Here is a 23,380-nt window from a genome sequence, read left to right on the forward strand (position 1 = left end):
TTATTTAACTACGACGAAGATTTGAACCTTCACATCCAATTTCGTTGTCCTTCGAGGTCTGGAGGTTTACGGGGAGGATGAATTTGTACATCTTCAGGCCAAATACATAGTTGATTGGCCAAGTTTTACCCCCCAAAAATCACAAGATATGAATTTGGGACAAATAAAATAGTAGCAATTTTTTTCCAAAATTGGAAAAAAAATACTATGACCGTTATATTCTTCATGTGGAAGAATATACAACGATTAAAAAGTTTGTGCCATTTCTGAAGGAAAATCAGCTGGCTGTAGAAAATCTTCTTCCAATGGAAGAAGTGGTAACGGCTTCTTATGGAAATTTTTGTCGACCTTCCTCATGGCCAAGCCACAGTCTTGCTGGGAGAAGTCAGCACATTGGCTTGTATTTTCTGGCCAACTTTTGGGTAGGTTGGCCATTAGATGCCCCCCAAACACCACTGGAATTGGGTTTGGGTCTGCCAAAGGAATACTCTTCCGGCAGATTGAATTTACTCCTTGATCAGGAGGTTTCCTCGGAGGGCGTTGCTTTTAAAACGCCATTGGAAAAGCCATAAGTGGCCTTGGTGGTATGTTTGTAGGTTGCTGAATGTTCGAAAGTGGAACATTCTGTTGGACATGAAATTGAACTTTCTGGACTGCTGCTGGTAGAGGGTTCTACACCTCAAGTGGAACCTGCACATGTGATGGAAGTGGTTGAGCTACTGCTGGAGGAAGGTTTTACACCTCAGTTGGAACCTTTACCCGCGATGGAAGTGGTTGAGCTATTATTAGTGGAATCGACTTCACTATTGCTAAAGGGTACTGCACTTTAGGTAGAACCTGTATATGCGATGGAAGTGGTGGTGGAATCGACTTCACTACTGGCAGAATCGACTTCACTGCTAGTGGAATTGACACCACGGGTGGTGGTTGTTTCTGAGCTCGTGGAAGGGTTTTACGCGTTGTTGACACCTTTGCCATTCTCGGAATCTTTCCTTGTATTCTCAGGAAAATTGCTCACATTTTTCTTCCACCCTTAGGTACCTTTGGTAGTGCTCTTCACGTTCTTTGACTATTTCTCGGTAGTACTCGTCACGTTCTTCGTCCCTCATTCGGTAGTACTCTTCACGTTCAAAGCTCAGATATGCCACAAGAAAGATCTTTTATCGGTTGTCCCACCGGGCGTGCCACTATTTTTGGCCTGTAAAAAATCGGGGTTGGTTTCGATGGAACTAGATGGGCATGCCAGGAACTGCAGTAGTTCTAAAGAGATATTCAAACAATATTCCAAAAGGAAGACTGTAGACCAAGCGATTATGAAGAGGTCTGGAATGAACAACTCTGGGTTATTTTTGCCTTTGATAAATGACTTCGGGATGGTTAATTGGCTAGGAAGAACTACGTTACTTATGAAAGTAAATGAATTATCTAATGAAAAGTAAAGTGCAAGACTAAGACTAATCATATTGAAAGTGCATTGCAATGAAAAGTAAAATTATATTGAAATGTTGTGTTTGGCATTAAGCAGACCTTCTAAGTTATAATATCATGCCCTATTTATAGAATTTAGTAATGGTAGTTTGTATGTAACTGCTCGCTTTCTAGGCTACCATGTGTCCCATGACTTTGCATGTAACTGCTTGTAACAACTCACTTCCTTGGCTGCTAAGTGTCCCAAGACTTTCCAGGAACGTTGTAGTACCTTTCCATTGGAATCAACTCGCTTCCTAGGATGCTATGTATCCCATGACTTTGCATGTAACCGCTTGTAACCACTCGCTTCCTAGGCTGCTATGTGTCCCATGACTTTGTATGTAATCGCTTGTAACCGCTCGCTTCCTAAGATACCATGTGTCCCATAGCTTTGCATGTAACCGCTTGTAACCGCTCACTTCCTAGGCTGCCATGTGTCCCATGACTTTGCATGTAACCGCTTGTTACCGCTCACTTCTTTGGCTGCCAAGTGTCCCAAGACTTTCACTGGAACGTCGTAATACTTTTCAATTGGAATCGACCAGCTTTCTAGGCTGCCATGTGTCCCATGACTTTGCATATAACCACTCACTTCCTAGGCTGCCATGTGTCCCAAAACTTTCCACTAGAACATCGTAATACATTTCCATTGGAATCGACCAAGTTCTTAGGCTGTCATGTGTCCCATGACTTTGCACGTAACCGCTCATTTCCTAAGTTGTCATGTGTCCCATGACTTTGCATGTAACCACTTGTAATCGTTCACTTCCTAGGCTGCCATCTGTCCTATGACTTTGCATGTAATCACTTGTAACTGTTTGCTTCCTTGGCTACTATATGTCCCAAGACTTTCCATTGGAACATCGTAGTACCTTTCAATTGGAATTGACCAGAGCAATCTTCCTCTGGAAAGTGGAAAAATAGGGCGTAAACACTTACTGTTCAAAACATTCTTTTGCGAATTTAAAATTATACAAATCATTATTTTATTCCTTGAAGATATATATATTTTCCGTGTCTTGTTCAAATTTATTCAATTGAACATTAACCTACATGATAAAACTACATGTGTTGCTGTCCTTTTTGTGATTCAGCCGTCGAGACTGTGGATCATCTCCTGTGTACATGTCCATTAGCAATACTTGTTTGGAAACTCAGTCCCTTGAGAATTGATTTTTGCTCCCCAAATCCCACCTTTTGGCCAAAGAGGTGGACTAGTATTTGTGATAGGTGGAAGGAGTTGGTTAATGCAGCTGAATGCACCGGTTTGGCGGCTTATAACGGTTGGACAATTTGGAAGTGTAGAAATGATGTGGTGTTTAAACGCAAATGATGAGACCCATACGACGCTGCTCAAAAGGCTCTCCTTAATTTTCAAGAATTTTAGGAGATCTCTCGCTAAAATGGACTGCTCTCTATCCCTTCCTATTATGTTCCTTCTCCATCAGAGGTGTGGACTATGCCGGAGTCTGGGTGTTTTAAGCTCAACTTTGATGCGACTTTTAATCCTTCAACGAGATTATGTGGTGGTGGCATGCTTTTGAGAAATCTTCTGGGTTTCTCCATTAAGGTGGTTCATTTTTTTTTAGATAACATTGGTAGTCCTTCAACTCCGTGAGTCTTTGCTTCTCCTCAAAAGTTGGGGCTATCATAATGTAATAGTGGAAGGTGACTACAATCATGTGATGCAGTTGAATGTTTATGTGGAAGCTCAGAAGGTGGTTTTCTTGGATGTTCTTTCTCTTCTTCAGGTTTGTGTTGGCTCTTCCCTTGTGTGGATTCCTCGTGGAGGTAATGTTGTGGCTCATTTAATTTGTAAAAAGGCTCTTGAAGCCAGTTGTGGTGATTTGGAGTAGCGCATTTGGCCCTGATGTTTGTTAAATGCTATTCTTCCTGATTGTATATTTCCCTCTGTTTGAATGTATGATCTGTTTGTTGGTGAAAAAATTAAATTAAACCAAACATGGGTGTTATAAGTAGAATTGTATCACTTTAAGCCATCCTAGGTCGATTTCACCATCTGATTATAATATTACCCCAAAATTGAGCCGCAATTAGAGTTGTGCGCTTACTAATTTTGATTACAGTCAACGTCAAAAGAGTTCCAAAGACTCCAAATCCACCCAAAATGTGTCGGGGCAGAGTCAGATGACCGAAACTCCTATAGAACCCAATCAAAGGGTTCAAAACACGGTTTTGGATCATGATCAATCTAAATGTACTATTCAATTCAAAGGAACAGCTAATTTTGAGGATTTACAAAACAAAGATTTTCGAGCCTACATTGCTCATCTCGATTTTCCAAATCCCTGTTTTACCATTATCAAATTGATCTTTCCATGTGAAGTTCAAAACATTTCACTCAGACACTTTCAAATTCTTCTTTCAATCAAGCTACTTTTAGCATTGGGTCGCACAAAAATCACTGAAGTAGTCTGATTATAAGTATCAATTCTTGATTTTTCAAATCTCTATCGTCCTATCATTAACGTATTAAATTGATGATTATGATGAAATTCGGGTCATTTACCCAAAATACTTTAAAATCCCCTCTCATTAGCTACTTTTACCATTTAATGTTGACGAAACCTCTAGAATGGGCCGATCACAACAAAAACACTTTTAGAAGGGTCCAAATTTGATCAAAATTGAATTTTTTAGCTTAAAATCACATAAAAATGTGAAAATATAGGTTATTATCCTCAAAAACATGAATTCGGCATCAGCAAAATGAGGATGATAGAGGAGCAACATATTGGATTGCAGCCCAAAATGCGCTTGCAATGGGATTATTGCATTTCAAGACATGATAATAATAAAATAAAAAAAGAAAAAGAAAAAGGAATCATATAGTTTTGGGTTCTCAACTTCCCATTCGACTTGTACAAAGCTTCTATAAATAGTCTCTTCCCTCCATTAGATTTAAATTTAGGTGGTATTTGATAAAACTAAAATTAATTATTGAAAATTTTAAGAATTGAATTTTAAGTATTGAAGTTTTCATGTAGTAATTAAAAAATAAATTTTTAAATTTTTTTTTTTTTTTGAAATTTCAACATTCAGTAGTGATAAGTGATATTCTATCACTATCATGGGTCCAGAGGCCTTGTAGCCAGTAGTATATCCTCTGTCTCCCAAAATAGATGATAAGAATTTGAGTAATGTGTAGTGTGTCTGAGTTTATCACCAATAATAATAAAAAATTCTCTCACTTAAAAATAACGTTATCGAACAACAACTTACTGCATGCAATAAACCTCCCATGTGTAATCCCAAAGGGTTCTGAGCCTCCAAACGATCTCCAATCTTCCTCCACTCGAATTAGTGCCTCGCAATTTATTCATTTAATGATATATATCTAACTGTCGACTATGAATCATTTTTCTATGAAAGTTTTGATGTCCAGACAAGATCCACCTCCATTTTCACTTTCAAATTTAACTAAATTGCACTAAACCTTCTCAAAATTACCCTCTTAAAAACTCGTGTCAGTCACATGCCATCTTAAATTTGAAGATGTGACAATCCCTAACAGTGGTCCATTAACCGAGAATGGCAAGTGATTTTTTTTAGTGATTAGTTGGGGGAGGAGAAATTAAAAATAGGATTGTTTGGATAACACCACCACACCTTATTGGCAAGTGCTTTAACCTTCAGAAGAAAAAAAATAAAAATAAAAAATAAAAAATACTAATTTACTCTCATACAGAGGAAATATGCAAGTGAGCAAAGGAGTTGCCTAACTCGATTACAAGTCCTAACACGTTCTGCATCCGACTGTTAAGAAGAAGAAAATGCACTCAAGATTGCTCGATTTTGAACATCAATCATGGAAGTCGAGCATTTAAAGAATATTCATGCGTGATGAAGATACGAGCAAATTTCAAGTACCTTTACCAGAGGGTCAGTACCAAGTTAAAGATGTAGATACCCAAGGAAAGCATCAATCCAAGGTACGTGGCTTCAAATTGGATTACAGTGGCCCAAATCTATGTTCTTGAGTAGTATTCACCAATAGGTTATGGAATTTCAATACATTATATGTTTATTTTCTTCCCCTGGTATATAATAATGTATAAAGCACAGACTGCAGACAATATCAACTGTAGAAATGTGAGAACTGAAATCATAATTTTTCCTTATGATATTAATGAAGCCTTGGAATGTCATATTGAAGTTTTAAGTTATTGTTGATTGGTATCACCGTCCAATTGTAAATATCGTCCCAATTAGGCTTTGTTTGGATACACAGGAGAGAAAAGAAAAGAAAAGAAAAGAAAGGATTATAAGAGAAAAGAAAATAAAGGAAAATAAATGAAAGAATAATTATAATTTATATTCATGTTTGGATAGATATGAGAGAAAAGAAAGGAATTTGCAATATTGTTGTTTAGATAACACAAAGGAAAGAAAAGAAGGGAAAGGATAATAATGAAATTACTATCTTACCCTTTTTGGTAGGATTAGTAGGGCGAACTCATTTCAGCCTCTCATTGCCTCCATCTCTGATCCTCTCTCTCTCCCCAACTGCATATCGGCATATCATTTCAGATTGTTCCAAAAATCAAAACCCATATATTCCCCCCCCCCCCCCCCTCTCTGCAACTGCTAACTTGTATGTATGGGTTTTATTTTAAATTTTTTTCTAAAATCAACTAATCAAGGTCTGTAATTCTTGTTTTTCGGATGAATTAGGTTACCCTGGAGAAACAAATTCCATTATTTAATACCAATAAGACCTAAAATTCCATTATGATATTAAGTAATAATTTATTTCAACACTTTGGAAGTAGAAAATTTGTGAGGGAGAAAACAAACATAAGTCACCCGGATTTTCAGAGAGCAACAGATTAACAGAAGCTTCTTCCTTATTTCTTGGGCATGATTTACTTTGCGAAGAAAGAATGCATGTTCTTTAACTCCCTTTACACCAAAGGTCGAGGGCTCAGCTCCAACAGCAATCACAAGCTTGTCGTATGCAACTCTGAATCTGTTGGGCTCTTTAGGAAGTCCCACATTGCCAATTGCTTCACAGTACACCTGATTTCAGATTGTTAAAAAAATTAAAACCCATATCTATCAATTTCTATCACCTGCTATTCTAGTCCAGTTCAGTAGCTGTTCATAAATCAAAGCTTCAGCCGGCTGTCTCTCAACTCTCTTGCCCCTTCTGTAATTTGCTTCATTTCTCTCCAAATCCCTTCAAATTTTGTCAATTTTGGAGGAATTCCAAATAAGGGATTCAGAGGGATTGCTATCCTTCCAAATCTTTTCTTTTCTCTCATATTCCTCCCATCCAAACACACTCATCACTATCCTCTTTCTTTTATCTCCAAATCCCTCTATATCCCTCAATCTAAACGAAGCCTTAGAGTTTTCTGCTCACTAATTCTGATTTTGGTTGACATCAGTCACAAAGACTCCAAAGCCACCTCAAATGTGTAATTCTATCAGTTATTAACGTTACGAATCATTTACACATTGTGAAAATTGAGTCCCAATTGGGGTTTTTGGTCAGTTCGAGAAGACCTAAAACTCCTATAGAACTCAATCAAAGGGTTCAAAACACTAATTTTTAATCAAAATTCGTCCGGATCACATGGTGCAATCTTACCATCATTTACACATTGTGAAAATTGAGTCCCAATTGGGGTTTTTGGTCAGTCCGAGAAGACCTAAAACTCCTATAGAACTCAATTAAAGGGTTCAAAACACTAATTTTTAATCAAAATTCTTCCGGATCACATGGTGCAATCTTACCATCATTTACACATTGTGAAAATTGAGTCCCAATTGGGGTTTTTGGTCAATCCGAGAAGACCTAAAACTCCTATAGAACTCAATCAAAGGGTTCAAAACACTAATTTTTAATCAAAATTCTTCCGGATCACATGGTGTAATCTTACCGTTCATATCATCAAAGTATCAAAATTGATGATTATGAGAAAATGTGGGTCATTTTTATCCCAAATGCCTTAAAATTCCATCCGTTTGGACTACTTTTCCCATTTGATCTTGAAAGAAATTCTTGAGATTATTCGATTGGGATGGATCATCAAAAAAGCTTTTAGAAGGGTCCAAATCTAATCAGAATTTAATTTTAGTCAATAAAAATGCAAATATAGGCACAAAAATAAAAATAAAAATAACAATGAGGGTGCAAAATGGTACATCTTGAGGTGTGACACAATGGATTGCAGCCCTGAGCCCACAAATGAGCATGTAATGAAATTGTTGCATCTCCAGACGGATAATTTTTTTTTTCTCCAAAACTAAGTAGTTTTGGATTCTCTTAATTGCGATTGGCCCAAAACGTCTATAATTAGCCCGTTCCTCCACTATATTATAAACTAACATACAAAAGAGCCTTCAAACAGTCTTCAAGCCGCCTTCACTCAATTCCAACACATCCAAGACTTCTATCCCGTCCTCCACTCTTCCAAAATTTCTATCATTACAGATACAAGGCGGAACCCTATTCTATAATAGGGGGGTTGCACCAACATAAGGAATGATAAGTATTTCACCGTTTATTATGAATAATTTTTTTTTTTATAAAATTTTTAATGTTTGGACAAAGTGCACCCAAAGTCACACAATCTTTCTCAACGAATGTGGCTCTCACGTCCTGAACGCGTTCTCAATCTCATACTCCATACATGTTCTGACTCAAATTTTCACTATTTATTATTTAATTCTGACGCTCTTCCTCCCTCCCCATTTTATTAAAATTAATTATATTTCACTATCCCTAACTATTAACTTCTTGTAAAATACGTTCTTAATGTGTGAATCAAATGACATCCTAAAACTTGTAAAACATGATAACAACGAAATGAGGTCATCCACAAATTCACAACGGAGAAACACGCCAAATTTGTAATTAGTTTATTTTTTAAATTAACCTTTTTAAATGAAGGATGACACTTTTGTCATTTTAATATACAACTAAAGTCTGCGTCAAAGATTGATTTAAACGAATGGTCGTTAGTGGAAGTAAGACTCCAGGCGAAAGCGCGCGCGTGAGAACTCGGAAGTTTCGACCCCATTTCAAAAATCAAAACATGCTTTATTCACAGATACAAAAACACAATTACATTTCTTTCCTCTTTTTTTCATGATTTGAATTTCCTGGAAAAATCAGAGAAACTTCTCTCGCACACTTCCACACCCAAATCAAAAACAAAACACAATTCCTCTTGATTTTCAGTGAATTGGGTTTTTTCTGTGCAGAGCAAAAACACATAGATGGCGGCGGCGTTGCTTGGAGGGGCTGCTTTGGGAGCGGCATTTAGTGAAATTCTGAAAGCTATTCTTGATGTCAAAGACAAAGCCATCACCTTCAAGTCCAACCTTGACCGACTCGAATCAACACTCAATTCACTCCAACCAATTATGCTTGAAATTGAGAAATCGAACAGAGTATTGGATATTCCGGAGGAAGAAACCAAAATGTTCACCGATCGGTTGAAAAAGGCCGCCAAGCTGGTCCGCAAGTGCTCGCACACCAAGTGCTTGAAATGCTTCAAGAGGCCTTCCTACTCGAAGAAGCTCATGGAATTCGAAGAATTGCTCGTGAAATTCTTTCAGACCGATGTGCAAGCTCTGCTGACAAGAGATAGCAGGAAGACTCTTGTGAAGGTGAATCAAATTGATGCAAAATTGGATAGAATGTGGTCGAGTATGAAGAAAGGTGGGCGGGTTTGTGATTCGAATGTGTTTCTAGGTTCTTGTGCAGCTCCAAGAGTTATGGATTTTGTTGTTGGATTAGATGTGCCTCTTCAAGAATTGAAGATGAAGTTGTTGAAGGATGGTGTACAGGTTGTCGTGCTTTCAGCTCCCGGAGGATGTGGGAAGACTACCTTGGCCAAAAAGCTTTGCCATGATGTCGAAATTGAAGGTATTGGCCTTGTTGTTATGCTATACTTTTGTTAAATGTCATGTACTTCAGGAACTACTTAGTAATTTGTATATTGAATTACATTGAGTCATGCTATAGGCTAAATTTATCTTAGGGCTTTAGATTTGTGTCATGGTTGAAGACCATTGATTTGGAAGTTTCATTTCTTCTGGAAGTTTAGTAGCGTTGATTATATTTCAGTGGTTGCAAAGTGTTATGTGATGGAACAGATTAGTTCCAATTTTATAAATTAAAGAAATATGATCACAGTCCTGTTCTTAGTTTAGAGACCATTAGTAATGTGTGTGTGTGTGTGTGTGTGTGTGATACACTTGTTCAATTTTGATTTTTAGAGTAGCTTACCATACACCAAAATACATAAGATCATCGATCATATATATGTATTTCAGATTTTGGTTTTTCATTTGATTGGTATGTGTGTGTGTGTGTGTGTGTGTGTGTGTATGTATAATATATACACACTTACCAATCAAATGAAAAACCACACCAAAATACATAAGACCATCGATCATATATATATATGATCAATGCCTATATCAGAAATCTTAAAACTGTAGAACTGAGCTGATGATCAATTTGGTTTGATTTGGTTCCAATGGTTCGGTTAGGTTTCATTATTTCTGGAACATTTGGAATCGGTTTGGTCCTGTTATCCCAAAACCAGACCCTAAGAAGCATGGAGAGGAGAGGGATGCGGGACACGAACACGATAGGACACATATATACATCAAATTCTTAAAAAGTCTGACTCGGACATGGCTAATATAAATATAAATTTTTATTTATATATCTATTGAATAAGGAAATTATAGAGCTTTAATTACTTTATAATATCTATGCTAAAGTTACTTAGAAGGTGAAACTATTTGAATATCAAAAAGAATATATTTTATTATTTATGATATTACTATTTTATTTTCTCATTGAACATGTATCTATTTAACATGTATTTGGTTGATTCCTCACTTTTATTTGATTACCAAATTCTTACTTCAAAAGTGAAAGTTGTTACTGGACTTTTGAAAGCTTGGAAGCTAGGTGATACATTAATCTATGAAATATAAACTTTTAATGGTGTTACATTATGTACTTCTAACCTATTTGCAAATACCATGCTTGGACAGGAAAATTTAAGGACAATATTTTCTTTGTCACGGTTTCAAAGACACCCAACCTCAAGGTCATTGTTCACAACATGTTTCAACATAAGAATTTTCAGGTGCCTGAGTTTCAAAATGATGAAGATGCAATCGACAAATTGGGAAAATTGCTGAGCCTGAATGAAATAGGAAAAAGTTCTAAGTTGTTGGTCCTGGATGATGTATGGTCTGGTTCGGAATCCCTTATTCAGAAATTCATCTTCCCAATACCAGAATACAAGATATTGGTTACATCAAGGTCTGTGTTTCTTAGATTTGGTTCTACGTATAAATTGGAACTGTTGAATGATCAAAATGCCATGGAACTTTTTCGTAATTCAGCATTTCCTCATGGTGGGAGCTCCAGCATACCATATGATCTTGTCAACAAGGTAGAATACAAACGCTTGCATGGATAAGAGCTAATTTTTTTTTTTTTTTTTTCTTTCTTACTAGTCTGATAGGATATGTGTTTGTACACACAATAAATTTATGCTTGAATGTTTTACTATTGTATCACTAATATGTTTTAAGGATCGGTAAATATAAAATATGCAGCCTTCAATACCATGGTCTTTTTGACTTCATAGTTTGTATATCCGAATAGTTTTCTTCTTTTCTTTTTTTCAATGGAAAAATCATGGTTAGTATATCCTAATAGTTTGATTATTATAATAGTTGGCGAAACAGTACTCGTTGACTTCTGGCCAACTAGGGACTGGAACCTTGACCAAAATTATCCTTTCAAATTTGAAGTATGAATATCAAATACAATTAATCAAACAAGAAGAAGTAGAGCTTCAGTTTACTTATATGCAAGTCTGTTTTAGTTCCATTTAGTTGAAAATCAATAAGTAGATATTTTGTATACTTGTCTGAAATTCTGCATTACTTCTCTTTGCAAGAAACTGCAACTGATTTAATTAGCCACATCAAATTGCAGATAGTGAGAGGCTGTAGGGGATTCCCGCTGGCCCTTACAGTGGTTGGTGGATCACTATGTGGACAATCTAAGTTTATCTGGGAACGTACACTGAATCAATGGTCTAAAGGACAATCTATTTTTGATTCAAACAGTGATCTGCTTTTTTGTCTCCAAACTAGCGTGATGCCTTGGGTGAAAAAATTAATGTCAAGGAGTGTTTCCTGGACCTAGGTTCATTTCCTGAAGATCAAAGGATCTATTGGGGTGGAACTACACAACCTAGAGGAAGGCTGTGCTCTTGCCAACATCTATGAACTATCCACCCGAAATTTGGTTAATCTTATTCTTACAGGTATTCTAGATTCCTAATTTTCTTTAAAATGCCCAATCATGGTTATTTTGATGATGTCTTGTGTGTTTGTATGCAAAAATGTTGCCATAATGAAATGATGGTCCATTCTGTTCGAGATGCTCAAAGGGGTGGACTGGATATAGGCTGTAAATTTTGAGTTTTTGACCTTTTTTTAATTTTTTTAAAAATATTTTGCACAAAGTGATTTCTTTGGACTCCAATATGCATTAGTTTTAGTTGTCAGTTTATGCATGTGCACGTGCTGATTTACTACCATTCACAGGAAAGATGCAAGTGAGTTTGATGGCAGTGAGCATTTTGTAATGCAGCATGATCTGCTGAGAGAGCTGGCTATTCACCAGAGTAGCCAAGAGCCTGTAGAACAGAGGAAAAGGTTAATTATCGACATAAGAGGAAATGACCTTCCCAAGTGGTCAACTGAACAAATGCAGAAACCCTTGCAAGCCCACCTCTTGTCCATCTCTACAGGTTTGCTTATCTCACATTTTCAAGATGAAACCTGCTGCAGAATATTTGGTATCTTTTTTCTTTTTCCCCAAATTCACAATGGGTGAAATTTGATTGCAGATGAAACATTCTCCTCAAGCTGGTGCAATATCCAACTACCTGAAGTTAAAGTTCTAATATTGAACTTCCGGACAAAGAACTATAGCCTGCCTGAATTCATGGAGAAAATGGACCAATTGAAGGTTCTGATAGTCACAAATTATGGTCTCTGCCCAGCTAAACTGAGCAACTATCCTCTGCTTGGTTCTTTGTCCAATCTAAAGAGAGTCAGACTAGAGAATGTCTCAGTTTCGTCCCTTAGTAAATCCACGTTACAGTTCAGGAATTTGCAGAAGATATCCTTGATTATGTGTGAGATTGGCGAGGCCTTTACAAACTGTACCATCGATATCCCCCATATGTTTCCAAATCTTGTGGAGATTGATATTGACTGTTGCGTTGATTTAGTTAAATTGCCTGAGGGGCTTTGTGATATTGTCTGCCTTAAAAAGCTCAGCGTCACTAAATGTCATGATCTGGAAGAACTTCTTGAAGGATTTGGGAGGCTAACAAGTTTAGAAATGCTGAGGCTGCATGCCTGTACAAACCTTTTGAGGCTACCTGAATCAATCGGAAGCCTCCATAAATTAAGAGTTCTTGTTATATCTGACTGTTTAAGCATGAGTGAGTTGCCAATGGGGATCGGTGGGTTGTGTGGTTTGAAGAGGCTCGACATGAGAGGTTGTGAATTTCATAAGTTGTCGCCATCGGTAAAGGATCTTTTAAAATTAGAGGAGGTAATACGCAACAAAGAGGCTTCTGATCTCTGGGAACCTTTTAAGACTCATCTCACCGATCTGAACATAAATGTGCTTGATGAAGACATCAATTTGAACTGGCTTCCCAATCTTCACTTCTGAGAAACCATAAGAAAGTGGTGTCTAACCTGAGGTATGTTTATTCATATTCTTATTAAATATTTGGTGTTTGTGCGTCTCAAGTGGGGCTAAATTTTTTATATGTTATGCTCCATATACAAATGAATAATTATGAAAATTTTCTTGCAAATATCCCGAGTAAATTGCTGGAGTAGCTTTTTAGATTGTCTGTTTCTCTCTGGTTATGGCGGCTAGTTGCACAAATCTTATATTTATGGAATCCTTGTTTCATAAGCTTCCCATGCATATATTATTTGCAATTTTTGGATGTACGGTTTGTAAGATATAAATTTTTGAAGTTCGGATGAATTATTTAAATAAAACAGCAATAAGGGCATTTTGGTCCAAACATCCAATCTTTTAACCCCTTGGATAGTTGGAGGGGGTTATTTGGTAAGAAAATAGTCGAGGGGTTTACTGAAAAGGCCTATAGTCGAGGGAAGTTTATTGTACTTTGCCCTATATAATAAGATAGCAATAATTAGTATTCGATTGTCAAATGATCATGTGCATAATAAGACTGCGTTTGTTAGGATGTAAAATATTTTTTAGAATTTTTTTTTAAAAAATTTCTTGTGTTTGGTTGTCGTAAAATATTTACGAAAAAATAAAATAAAATCTAACCGACTCACTTCTTCCAATGGACTTGATCTTAAAAATAAAAAATAAAAAAAAAATATTTACGTCGAAACAAACCGATGTATAAGAAAATCATCACTATTAGGTGGAACCCATTCCATGACAACGATTGATGTACCGAAGTAATTTATAAAAGACAAAATTTTAATTCCTGATTTTATGCAAGATCTACTCACGGGTTCCGTTTGTTTGAGCGTAAAATATTTTTTGAATAATATTTTCTGTGTTTCTTATTCTTTGGTTGTCATAAAATATTTATGAAGAAAAAAATATTAAAACTTAACAAAAATAACTTATTTATCAATTTTCGACTAGCTGTTTTACACGTCCCACGCGATGGAGTCGACCATAACTTCGACCTAGATCTTTGCCGAACACCAAAATAATATATATATACACATTACCCGAAAAAAATACGTCGAAACAAATGGAGCCTTAATAAATATTTTTTAAAAAAAAGAAAAGAAAAAAGTGTCATTATACTTGGTTATTGAAATTTTATGGGTCTAGTAGATATCTCGATAGTCAAGTGAGTTTGTGCCTTCGTTGGATTTTGGAGTGCCAAGTTTCGACTCTTTGCATCTATTAATGTAACTTCTAACCCTTCTTACCTCGAAAAAAAATATAAAAAAATTTATAGGTCTATTGTTGCATTCGGCTACATTCCATTACTGAGGTAGCGCTAATCTTCGCAGCTCCATCCAGAGAGCATTCCACGTGAGCTAAAGAGAAGAAAAAACCTTAAATTGTACGAGTCAACGCTACTGTTTTGATTCAAACATTCTTTGTGGTGTTGTTAACGCCCCATACAACCTACACACGCTCTCCCCTCCAAACCACTTGCGAACACTTCTAAATGGCGTAGAATCTATGGCGAAGGCCGAAACTTTATAAACATGTGGCGGACACTTGATGAGTGTTTATATATTAAAAATAAGGGTAAAGTACAGTCACACCTCTTGAAATTTGGTAAAAAGACACTTAGATGAAACTTACTTATTTTTTAGACAAAAACACCCCTAAAAGTTCAAATTAGACAAAGACATCCTTTTACATTACATGAGAAATTGACCAAATTACCCTTTGACCGTCTATGAAACTTTTTTAACTTTACAATTTAATAAATTGGACCAATCTACCCTCATGAATAATTTATGCATAAAAAAAGTAACCAAAAAAAAAAAATTATATTTTCACTTTTTTTTTTTTGTTATTTACTGTATAAATGTCTCAACTTCTTAAAACTGTAGACGTCTAAAATAATTATTTGATCCAATACATATATTTCAAATAAATTATATTTTGTTTTTACTTCTTTTCTTTTTCTTTTTTATTTTTAAATTAAGATGCTTAATTATTTCATCTAAAAAAATTAAACTAATCTCTTTTCCTTGAAAATAAAAAATATGATACCAGTATAACTTTATGCATCTTAAATTATATATAAAATATTATGCATTTTTCAACATAAAAGTGAAAAAATAATAATAAAACAAAGGGGAAAAAATAATAATAAAACAAAGGGGAAAAAAAAAAAAAACAAAGGGAAAAAAATAATAAAACAAAGGGAAATAAAAAAAAAAAAACAAAGGTATGCATAAAGTTATACTGGTACCTATTTTCTTTTATATTGGGAAATGCATAATATTTGATACATAATTTAAGATGCATAAAGTTATACTGGTATTATATTTTTTATTTTTAAGGAAAAGAGATTGGTTTAATTTATTTAGATGAAAGTATTAAACATCTTAATTTAAAAATTAAAAAGAAAAAAAAAGAAGTAATAACAAAATATAATTTATTTAAAATATATGTATTGGATCAAAAAATCATTTTAGACGTCTACATTTTTAAGAAGTTGGGACATTTATAAAGTAAAAAAAAAAAGAACAATATAAAGTTTCTTTTTACTTTTTTTATGCATAAATTATTCATGAGGGTAGATTGGTCCAATTTATTAAATTGTAAAGTTAAAAAAGTCTCCTAAACGGTCAAAGGGTAATTTGGTCAATTTTTCATGTAAAGGGATGTCTTTGTCCATTTTTGAAACTTCAGGGGGTGTCTTTGTCCAAAAAACAGGTAAGTTTCCTCTAAGTGTCCTTTTGTCAAATCTCAGGGGGTGTGGTTGTACTTTACCCTAAAAATAATTTTTATTTTTTCAAAAACTTGACGGACACATATACTTAGTGGATACATTCCGAACATTCGACTAAACACATCTCACTTCTATCTTTAATAAAACTCCCACGTGACATTTCTAAAAATAACATTACTAGAACTTGAGAAGTATGAGACACCTTAAATTCATAATATTCTATAGGGAAACGTCTGCATCCAACTGTGGCGTCTCGCAATTTTCCATTTTTTTCGGTATTTTTCAAATTTATTCTTTTTCTCTCGCCTCGTTTTGCATGTCATGCACTGGTTAGTGTGCCACGTAGGCTCCGAATGGGGTTTGGGGAATTTCTTTGAGTTCAGGACTCTTAAAAATGTATTTTGAACCATTTAGGCATTTTTCAGAATTTCAAGTCGGGAGGTCTCGGGTGGGTCCCACACCAGGATTTTTCGTACTCGGGATCATTTTTCGGGGTCATTTCATTTCATATATTATTATTTGGAGTGTATCCATGTGCTTGTGTGTTTCATTTCACAATTGTAACATGTTTAGTATGTGTATGTGCATAAAGGGGCGAAATTGACATTTTAAGGGTCAAAGTGGACCCACAGTTGACCAAGGCATTATAAGGCCACATAACCAGATTTTGGCCCATTTTTACTTCCTCCTTCAGCCGAGGCCAACACCTTTCTCTCTCTAAACTCTCTCTCTAAATCTCTAAGTTCAAGCTTAGATTTCATCATTTTACTTTGGGAATTGAACTTTGCCATTGAAGGCAAAGTTGTAGAGCTTGACGAGAGCTAAGAATTGATCAGAGCGGATTTCCAATTGGATAATTTTAGTGATTTCGAAATTTGGGATTTTTGGGCTTTTTAAAGGTAGACTTGTCTAACTTGCATAGTCCTTCGATTTGGTAGCTAATTCCATGTTTTTCCCCTTCTTATGCATGCCAATTTGATGTCAATTGCATGTTTAAGTTCTAGGGTTTGATGTTTGAACTTTGTCAAGTTGGTGCGTTTTATGTGATTTAATGCCCATCTTGTGTATAAATTGTAAAATGACATGTTATCAACATATTATGGGATGGATTCAACGCTTATCTTTTGTCGTTGTGATGATTTTATCTATTCTCATGCTAAATGTTATTATAATGCTTAAGCATGCCTTATTTATTAATTAAGCTTGTTGTGTTCTTAGAATTATTTAGTTTATGATAGAAGCATGACGAATAAGAAAAAGGGGTTGTGTTTGAAGCATTTCCATATACATGACATAATAATGTTCGTGGGCATAAGAGTTGTGTGGGATGAGAGACGTGTGTGGATTTTGAAAAGTTAAAAATGTAGATTTGATGAGTTAGGAAAAAGGTTTTTTTCAAAACTCGGTAGTTAGGGAGTTATCCCTTTCCCACCGATGTTAACTAGTTAATAGGGATACGGGAGGTATCTATGAGTAATTTAGTGAACTGGGGCCCAAATGGTAATTAGGAGTCACTCTTTGCCAGGGACGACTAGCAAATTCTCCCTAGGAATGGCGGAGGTACCAATTCGGCTAGTTAGCACGTTTTCGATGTGAGTGTGTGCGGGGGTATGCAATGGTGTATGGTATGTGGTTGCATTGAGCATTTCATGCACTGCATTGCATGAGAATGATGATAGTGCGTACTTGATAATGGAATGGTGTATATGAATCCCTTGCATGATCCCTTTGCCTTATCTCTATTCTTTGTATGTAAAATATGTGATTATTTACCATGCTTGAGGAGATGTCACTTAGGCAATTTCTACTGAGCTGTTATTCTCAATCTTATATTTATCATTTTTCAAGAAACAGAAAGGATGGATGATCCGCAACCTCTACCATGAAGGCACCTTAATTCTTTTTGTAGATAAGATATGTAGTCTATCTTGAAATTGTAATCTTTATGTAAATGGGACTTGTAATGACCATGCAATTTATTTTGCTAGAAGCTTGCATAGGACTTTAATATGTATTTATTTGGCGGATAGAAATAGTTTTGAGACCATATTTGTATCTTTTGCGGTCCCATTATGATTTCTAGTCCATGTATGGTCGTATGACCATGTTAAGATGTAACCGGACTTATTTTGACCATCTAAGATGTATCAAACTTGTTTAATGATTATATGGATGTATGGACGATTAAATGTATGTTTTTAAGATAAGTTTTTACCATATTTAGATTCACAAATGAACCAAAGTGGGTGCCAATGACTTAGAACATAAAAATAGGCCTTAAAGGCCATTACAGCATAAACTAGTCGACGTGTGGGATTCCAGGCGTCGACCGGTATCTCAAAAATTAAGGCAATATGGTTTGGAACTGTGCAAAGCTTAAACGTCGACCGATTTGCATAAACCGGTCGACGTGTACCCTGCACACGTCGACCGATTCATGATGTCCCTCTAGTTTTGTTTTCTCTTACCTTTTGACCAATCTTGACACATTTAATGATGCTAAGGTGGACTTCAAAGACTGGTAACGCGTGTGAATCGTGTTTTAACATTAGAAATGACCGCAATGCCCTTAGATGACCTTGGGTTCGGTTAAGGACCCGGATAATGACTCGGACCCCTGGGTTTGGGTTGTTACGCCAACAACTAGCCCTTATGCTGGAAATAAAAACCCACAAATATTTTATCCCCAAACCAAGACTCATGGAATTACATCAACCCTATTGCTCCTGTTAGAGGAAGCATACTAGATATTTCTTTAGATGACCACAAGACTGGCCTAGAGCAGTTGAAGATTGGGAACGAGATTGTATTAGACAATCAATTGTAACTTTCTTTGACAATAGACCCAAGCTTTAGCGTATTGCTAAACACTGCTAAGAGAACCATTAGTGATTGATGGCAGGCTAATAAGACCCAAGCAATTAAAGAATATATCCTGATGCGTGACCATTTCACAGTACAAGGGTTTACAAGCTAAATCAAAAGAGTTTTGAATAGAGAAGATAGGTTACTACAAGAAACCCAATGAAAACAAATAGAAGCCTTACATAACTAAGAACAATTATAATATGTAGATCGGAATATATTTCGAATATCTAGTTGCCACAGGAAGAACCAATGATTTAAATCTCTTAGATAGATATTTACAAAAATTACCAAAAAGTATTGGAACAAAAATACGGGGAAAATGGCAAGAAAACCCAGATAGGAATAAGCATAATATAGGAGAACGAGTAAAGCACGTCTATGACATGTTGAAAATTAATTTTATTACACTTGTAGAGTCGAAGCAAATTAAAAATTAATTTTATTACACTTGTAAACAACTCGTCTTTCCACCTCAATATGGTTTGCACACCCCAATCAATGTATCAATATAATAAACCAAAAAGATATAACCTACGAAGAAGCAGAATATATAGACAATTTTGAGAAACTGGTAAAAAGAACCCTAGGCAATTTAGAAAAAGATCATGGTATAAGAAACAAAAAATCCCTCGTAGAGAAAAAATGTAAATGCTTGTTTGTGGAGACCCTGATCATATTAGACAAAATTGCCCACAAAGAATAAAAAAATGAGTTAGAAAGTGTTTACAACTCTGAATTTGACGATACTAATAGTATATATATAGCATAAAAAGCCTTAAAGAAGACTCGATGATGACCTAGAACGAGGACTACAGTCAATAGGAGATTGCGTTACCACAATAACCGATCCATGTACTTACACCTACCAAAAAATTTAAAAAACCCATGATTGAAACTATAAACTCCATCTATATAAACCAACAAGTCTCATCTAGTTCCTGGTAACAATAGAATTTAAAAATCAACCTAAAACAATTATAGCAATGCTTGACACGTACGCTTCTAAAAACTTAATCCAAAGTCATCTAGTTCCAGAAGATGCATTAATAAAACTTAATTATAAAATTAAAATGCATCAATATATACAATCAATAGACTCTTTCGACATCACAACGTATCCAAAATGTCCCCATTTTAATAAATAGCGAACGTTTTATTTTACCACAAACTTATGTAGTCTTGATCTATTTCTAGCACTTATGATTTTATATTAGGACTAAACTTCATAAATCCTCTTACCATTGGATTCCTATATATCCCGACCGGTTTACAATTTTTTTAAAAGGGTACCTTTATTCCATCCTCATCACCAAGTGCGCTACAGAAGCATGGTGGATCCATTACTTATATTAATTCATTACCAATAAAGGAAGACATCACAAATCAAATCACGAATCAACCTGAAAATATAAAAAACCTATTTGATGTTATACAATATATTTAAGAAGTAGCTGAAGCCTTGATGTTCTTAAGTCATCACATGAATGAACCTAAAATTTTCCTCAATAACAAAGCTATACTTAAAAATCCTAAATTAAACCTAGATAATCTCTCAAGACTAGCTAAAACAAGAAAAATAGTCGGAGAAGACCCTAAAAAACATTGGAATAAAAATAAAATTGAAGCAAAACTTCATATTATAAATTCCTATATAACCATTAAAACTCAAGATAATCCATGTACATTAGAAGATCAAGAAGAATTCCAAAGACAAGTTAATGAACTTTTTACAATTAAGGGTAATTAGAAAGAGTAATAGTAGACATAGAAGCCTGCTTTTATGGTACGCAATCATGCTGAAATAAAAAGAGGGAAAGCCCGCATGGTTATAAATTACAAGAGAGTAAATGATAACACCTATGATGATAGGTACAAAATTCCAAATAAAGATATACTGATTAATAGAATACAAGATGAAAAATGGTTTTTTAAATTCGATTGTAAATCCGAATTCCGGCAAATCCGTATGACAGAATATTAAGTCAAATGGACATCTTTTACATGTCTATAAGGATAGTATGAATGGCTAGTTATGCCTTTTGGACTTAAAAATGCACCTTAAGAATTTCAACGAAAAATGGATACAATATTTAATAAATATTCTAGTTTCTGTTGTGTTTACAAAAATAATATTCTAGTATTAAGTGAAACAGAAAAGGAACATAGAAAACACTTGAAAATAAGTTTTCAAGAATTTATTTCTCAAGAACTAATAATAAGTAGCAAAAAAATGCAATTAGAGAAGGAAGAAATTGAAATCTTAGGATTATACATAAAAGGGGAACATAGAACTCTAGACTTATATAGTATAGAAAATATTAAGTTTTCCTAATAATATGGTAGATACAAAATTATTACAATTTTTTTTAGAACTTTTAAATTATGGATGCAATTTTATTCCAAAATTAGTACAACTAGTAGGACCACTTTATTCTAAGCTAGGAAAAAATGGACAAAAGAATTTCAATTCCCAAGACGTCGAGTTAGTTAAACAAATTAAAACCCTGGTCACAAAATTAGAACCCTTATCTACCTTTAGAAAATAGTTATAAAATATTACAAACTGATGGGCAAGAATAATACTACAAAGACCCTCAAAGGAATCCCGAAAAGAAGATGAGCAAATATGTAGATATGCCAGCGGAACTTTTACAAAAGCTTAATCAATTTTACCATCCAGAGACCTCAAAATATTATGTATTATATATTCAATTGAAAATTTTTCAGATTTATCTTAATAAAGAATTTCTTATTAGAACAGATTGTGATAATGTTGTTAAACTTGCTAATAATGCCAAATAACAGAAAATGTCAGCCAAAAGATGGATTTCCTTCATTGATTGTATAACTAGAAAATATTTTAAACTATCTTTCGAGCATGCTAAAGGTAAAGACAATTATTTAATTGATATTTTATCCTATTTACTAACAAATTGTTAAACTTGCACGCATGGAGCACCAAAACAACAACAACTATAGTCTTGTTACAGTAACAACAAACGCCCTTTTAATAATCCAAAATCCAATTCAACAGTTCCACACTAGACATGAACCTTTTCCTCACCAGAGATCTATGTTACTTGAATTTAGGTACGAGTGTCGGACACATGTGCGTGTCTAGAAGTCGGATCCTTTCATCTTTGAAATTATTGGATATCGGGACTCGGCTAAAAGGGTCCAAAAGTTGGACACGGGCACTTGGACATGGTTGTAATTATTAAATAGGGTTACAAAGTATAGGTCTTTTATGTATTATTTGAGGGTAGGATGGTATTTTGAAATAAAAACAAGACAATCTTATAACATTTATTATTTATTTGAAAAGCAAGTAGTTGGAGTAAAAAGTAAATGTAAAAGTTAAAAAGTTAAGTAAAGGTAAAAGTTAAAATAGTTGCCAACAAGCTAAAGCTAGTCGAACAACATGGACTTGTCGAACTGTACAGAATTCTGTCCTACATTAGTCCCCTCTACTTCAAAAAAAATTCGTTCTCGAGTTTGGCTGCAAATAACATGAAGTATTGCCTACCACAAAATCATATTGTTCATTACCATGAGAACCTCCAATGCACAAACACCAAAGTATTTTCATTATCACCTTTCTGAATAAAAACTTATTCATTGACAATTTGCTCAAATATTGATACTTACTAACTTGAAGCCAGAATTCTTCTATACCATCTTGGACATCTGATTTGGAAAAATTATTAACCTGCTGATCATCAATTAATTCTGATGTAGGATAGAATTCTGCATAGTTCGACAACTCTGTTTTCGACAAACTAATAGTGTTTTTTTGGGTGGAAACGACAAATTGAGAGACATCCACTAGTTTTAGCTTGTGGGCTATGCTGGTTTTCGACTGAAAACCTTCATTTAAGACTCCAAAATTGTGCTTTATTGTGTTATAAGAAGGCCTACCAATTATTTCGGGATTTTTATTTGAGGCCTTAACGAAGTCCAATTGCTTTAAAATTTTAGATTTAGTATTTTTTATTTATTAGGTTCCTTATTCTATTTTTTCTAATTTTTTAGAGAAACTTTATTTTTAGTCTTATTTTTAGACTTATTTTCCTTTTACTATTAGATTTCTTTATGTTTTAATTTTTTTTAGAGTTAGATTTTCATTTATTATAAATACGTGTACTGCCAAGTGCAGAATAAACTTTTATTCATTCAATTATCAATACAAATATCATATTTCTCTGAAATTATCCTTTATTTTGTGGATTCAAAATACCCACCTTGTGGATTCAAGGTAAACTATTCCTCGTGAACAAATTTATCGCTTCCGCTTATGACAGTTAGTATCAGAACCTTGTCTTTTCCTAGACTGATGGCAATTGATTATTTTCGTGACAACCTTGCTAGCGATGAAGTGTCGTGACCCGAGTTTTTCAACCCTGGTACGTCATTGATGACCCTAAACTTGACCCGATAACGGATCCGAAATGCGGAAGTAAAAGGTAAACCAAGGCGTCTAGAGATATAAATCATCCTTAAGACACCAATGTGACCTTCCATGA

At 34.8% G+C, this 23,380-nt stretch overlaps 1 pseudogene; it reads left to right on the forward strand.

The window, feature by feature from the left end:
- The first annotated feature begins 8,468 nt into the window (after positions 1 to 8,468).
- Positions 8,469 to 15,435, forward strand: LOC132266825 (probable disease resistance protein At5g66900; annotated as a pseudogene).
- The last annotated feature ends 7,945 nt before the right edge of the window (positions 15,436 to 23,380 follow it).

The sequence above is a fragment of the Cornus florida genome, unplaced genomic scaffold (genome assembly GCF_030987335.1).
Source record: "Cornus florida cultivar Cherokee Brave unplaced genomic scaffold, ASM3098733v1 CherokeeBrave_3.0.0_Hap2_Chr07, whole genome shotgun sequence".
In the NCBI taxonomy this organism is placed as follows: Eukaryota; Viridiplantae; Streptophyta; class Magnoliopsida; order Cornales; family Cornaceae; genus Cornus; species Cornus florida.